This window comes from Lactuca virosa, chromosome 8 (genome assembly GCF_052849685.1).
Source record: "Lactuca virosa cultivar CGN04683 chromosome 8, Lactuca_virosa_CGN04683_v6, whole genome shotgun sequence".
Classification (NCBI taxonomy): Eukaryota; Viridiplantae; Streptophyta; class Magnoliopsida; order Asterales; family Asteraceae; genus Lactuca; species Lactuca virosa.
In genome coordinates, this window is record NC_136433.1 from 218,242,375 (window position 1) to 218,247,281 (window position 4,907).

A 4,907-nucleotide genomic window follows, 5' to 3' on the forward strand; every position below is an offset into this window, starting at 1 on the left:
CTTTGAAAAGTAATTATATAAATTCTATAATATGATTATACAATAATATTCTTCTCTAACCTATTGGTATGTCAAATCAATAATATGCTATTTATCAATTGTTATTGTGCTTGGTCATCGTGATCTAGTTATACAAATTTCCTTGTTTTATATTTCCATATCCATATGCTCTTCTAGTTATATAATTTTTCATGTCTTATATTTCCATATGCTTATTTAATAGCGGCTCACCATGAAACTTCATTCTTTGATTGTGCTGAAGTTAAATGTTATCATGCACATAGAAAAATATATTATATATTACTATCAATGAGTTTTTACGAACAATCTTTAACAATTAGATTATTCAACAAACATTGGATGTAGCCCCTAGTCTTACTGCCCAAAAAGGTAATAAGAACAATGAAATATGTAATTTGTACACTCCATATAATTATGTATGTAATGAATATGCACAATTTGCATTAATTTGCAGATTTCCTCTATTCGCATAAACAACATTATTTATTTATTTTCAAACTTTTCCTTCAAACTTATTTTATTAAATATAATGAAAATGAGTAAGTTTTTTAGAACAATAACATTTTAAAACAGGTAAAAACAACCCCCAAGGACAAAATGGTTAAGACACATGTCATATATGATGAGGGCTTCGTGTTATAACTGTTATCCACCCATTGAAATATGTGAGGCTCGAATAATCCAATAAAAGCAACAAAGAAATAGCATCAATAGTCACAAAAAGGTTCAGGAACTCATCAAACCAGAACCAAGGGCAACATGATCAAAACCCAAAATCGATGCAATCAAAGCATACCAACTTCCTTTTTTTCTCCCTTTTGAACTTGAGAGAGAAACCTAAAAAATATTTACATATTCCTACGAACATTTTTGAAGTCAAAGCCAAGTTTCCAAACTATTTGCTATATTGAAAATTTGAAATACCCTTAGAAGTTGACACAAGCATTAACTCAAATGGCCTAAACTATTAAAGGTTTAGAATCCAACTTGTTTTGCACAAACTGAAGAATGATCCCTTACAACTTGAATTTTTGAAGCAATTTGGTTTGTACCATATGGTACACCTAATGAAGCCTCCAAATGTTCCTGTGTGACACCATAAGTGTCAACTTGGCACTAAACCACCAAACATCCTTGATTAAAGATAACTGTCTGTCAAATGGTACATGGTCATTTAAAACACTAAAACAACATTAAACCTATAAATATTTTTTATTAGAACACTTGAAAACCATGTAACTATCATGTAGATGCTCTCTATATTGTACTTGTATAAATCAAAAGGAAGTTTTGTTAAAAAAAATCAAGTGGATGTTGTGTATTATGTACAAGTAAAAGATAAAAAAAATGAAGAAATAGATTAACCTGAATATGTTGAAGTTCAACTTCGAGCTTTAAAGAAAAGTACCTGCCTAGCCAAATAAATAAACTTAATCAGATCAATATTGTTCAAAAAAGGAAAAAAAATTAAAGGAATTGCTTCTAACATTTTATTTTTTTAAAAGAGATCAGGGCAAACATAAGAATCAAGTAAAAAACTCACAAAGTGACCTGTGTAGAGAGAAAAAGTAGATATGGAGAGAGTGGTGCCACATATATAAGGTTTCTTCTATTCGATGTTTGGTGAAGATGGTGAATAAAAGATAAAGGACACACCCTAAAAATTCCATTTGCGATCGAAATTTCGACCAACCACCAACCGAGCATTTCTTCATTCTTAAGAGAATTTCTTTGTTAGTTAATAGTTTGAAACCACCACCTGAAAAGAAGGGAGTCCATATTTTTCATTCATACCAGCTTAACTCTCAACCAAAACAACAACCCAAAATATGATTATACATATACACACCTGCAAAAAAATTTACATACTAAGACTTGCATTGCATTTGCACACACACACACACATAAAAAGAGGGAGATATAAAAAGAAAAATATGCTAAACCTGCTTTATCAAAATTGTGCATGGGTGATGTAACTTGCCTTTTTTATTCTTGCATTTTGGAGAATAAGTATGAAATAGATATCCAAGTCAACTTATCAAAATTGTATATACCCTGGTGCACTTCAGCAAATTTTAATGCAAATAAATTAAAAAAAAAAAGAGAAACTCAGATTTTTGCATCTACACCGTATCAAAATAACCTTTTTCCTATAAGAGTAAAACTGAATCATAAAGGATGAAATAAAAACCTTGTTGAGATGGAAATGCATTTGTATCTTTAATCGTTGGATCTAAACTAAATCATCACCTACTGATTGCTATCATTTTCTCAGCTATATCTTTGACCTGTAGGAAAACCATACATTAATCACAAAATCACAAACCATCAATAAGATTAGGGTGTTTTATTTTTACTTGTAACCAAACATAATTCACAACAACCCTATCTAGCTAACCTTTTAATTTTCGAAAGATCACCACAGGCCTAATCATTTGAAACCAAACCTGAAACCAAACCTGGGATTAATCATATGAAGTCTATAATTTTAATAATGATTTTTCCATTAAAACAATTGATCCAAAACCAAGAAATTAAAACTATTTATGAACCGAATCAAACATACCCTCCTTTGAGATCTCGAGAACCACGGGTGGAGGCTGGCGAGCATGCGAGAGAGATAGATGTTCTGTTGTGTAGCTTCTGATTAAAATGGAATGAAATTGAATTCGGAAAAAATACATCACAAGATTTTTGTTCTTCGATGATGCTCATCTTAATAAAAAAAATATTAATGCCTCTGATATTTGTTCATGCACTTTCCTTTCACTCATGTTTCTGATTATCTCTCCCCCAATTCAAAAACATTGTGATTTTTAAGATCCCTCTCCAACTATTTTATATTTAATAAAGATATGAGAAATTAAAAGGTTTATACAAGAGAAATCAAAGGGAACGAAATATTACCTGATGAAAACAAATGGTTTTTTGACAGATCTAGGATTTTTTTTTGTTACACGTCGAGATTACCTTCAAAGGATTTGATATATAGCTTTTATTTTCCTTTTGATTTTATGTACTCTTTGCATATGGTAAAACTTCATTTCTCTTTATTTTCGAGCAGCGAATGGTTAAACATAGACGACGGTGTACCTGGCGAGACGATCGAAGGGTTTAGCGGTTGCGGTGGAGACTAAGAGAAACGAAGACGGTGTTTTTGAGTCTAGGGTTTTAGAGAGAAAAAGGCTATCTAGATGTTAAATGGAATTGAATCTGTAATTTGAGATGGGTATGAATAGTTCAACTAACGATATATGGGGGAAATAACCAACATTAAGAGATTTTTGCAGGTATTTCATCAAAAGATTAAATGACCAAGTCAAAAACCTGCCAGAGATATGGAATGGTATAGTATTTGACTTTTTCAGCGTTCGATCGGATAAGATAAAAATTTTCTGGAATGCATCAAGTCGTTATATATAATGCTTTAAGGGTTGTACCTCTTAAAATTCAGCAAAACATGCTAAATTCTTATTAAGGTGTATATATATATATATATATATATATATATATATATATATATATATATATATATATATATATATATATATATATATATATATATATATCAAGCAATTAAGCACCTTTTGTCTTATTTTAATCATAAAATGCCTCATAAGGTATATGAAATGTCCCACAAAATATGTATAATTTAGTATATATATATATATATATATATATATATATATATATATATATATATATATATATATATAAGATGAAGGATTTGAGAGCTACAAAGAAGATATTAGGGATGGTGATTCAAAGGGGTAGAAACTTTGGGATGTTATTCATTTATCAACAAAGCTACATTAATACATTCGTGCAATCGTTTCATATTAATTAGTCCAAACATGTTGGAAATTTTTTGGAAGCATACTTTAAACTTGATTGAACCATTAGACCGACTACAGATAAGGAAACATATTACATGAGCATTGTTCCATGTTTGAAAGTTGTTGGAAGTTTCATGTATGTTATTGTATGTATTAGACCTGATGTGGCTAATACGGTTAGTTTGGTGAGCAGTTTTATGAGTAATGTAGGAAAATCTCACCAGGAAGCGGTCAAGTGGATTATGTTGATACTTGAAGGAACGACTAACATTTGTCTGGTGTATTGTGCTAACATACGAAATAATTACTTGGTTGGATATGAAAGCTCAAACTATGGTGATGATGTGGTGAAAAGAAGATCACTAATGTGTTAGATTATCATTGTATTCAGATGTGTTATAAGTTGGAAGTCAACAATACAACCCATTATTTCCTTGTTTACAACTGAAGAAGAGTTCATGTCAATGACCAAAGGAATAAAGGGGTGCATAAGGCTACATGGTCTCATTCATATTCTTATTTCTAAGATGGAGAAACAGATATTGTTTTGTGACAGTCATAGTTCTTTATATCTTGCAAATAATCATCATGTATATCATGAGAAGACAAAACATATTGATGTAAGGCTAAATTTCATCATATATATTTTGGAAGAATAAAGGTTTCTATTCAAAAGATATATAAACCAAGGAGAACCCAACTGATATGTTGAAAAAGTCATTGCCTACGAAGAAGTTCAAACTTTTCTTAGACTTAATAGATGTCCGTAGGAGGTAAGTCCTAACAAGGCATATTGGCAAGAGGGGCGGAAATTCTTGGTTTCTATAACACCCGAATTTTTAACATAAGTACACCTAAAAAATTCTTTTAATTTGTAAAATTCACCTGGTGTACTTTATGTTAAACAGCTAGATATAAGTAGTTATCACTAAATGATCATATACGATAAATGATAATGACGATTAGAGTCGGGAGTTACCATATCTCTATATAACATTACTCTTTTAGTGAATCTACTTGAACGTGAAAGGAGCAACAATGTAAATTTTA

At 30.5% G+C, this 4,907-nt stretch overlaps 1 long non-coding RNA gene across 1 annotated transcript; it reads right to left on the minus strand.

Annotated features, from left to right (window-relative positions):
- Window positions 1-1,577: 1,577 nt before the first annotated feature.
- On the minus strand, window positions 1,578-3,022 carry LOC145129034 (uncharacterized). Its single transcript, XR_013717250.1, has 5 exons — window positions 2,929-3,022; window positions 2,588-2,650; window positions 2,420-2,468; window positions 2,213-2,309; window positions 1,578-1,780 (listed from the first exon to the last, which is right to left on the minus strand). It is a non-coding gene; the product is annotated as an uncharacterized LOC145129034 (long non-coding RNA).
- Window positions 3,023-4,907: the final 1,885 nt, after the last annotated feature.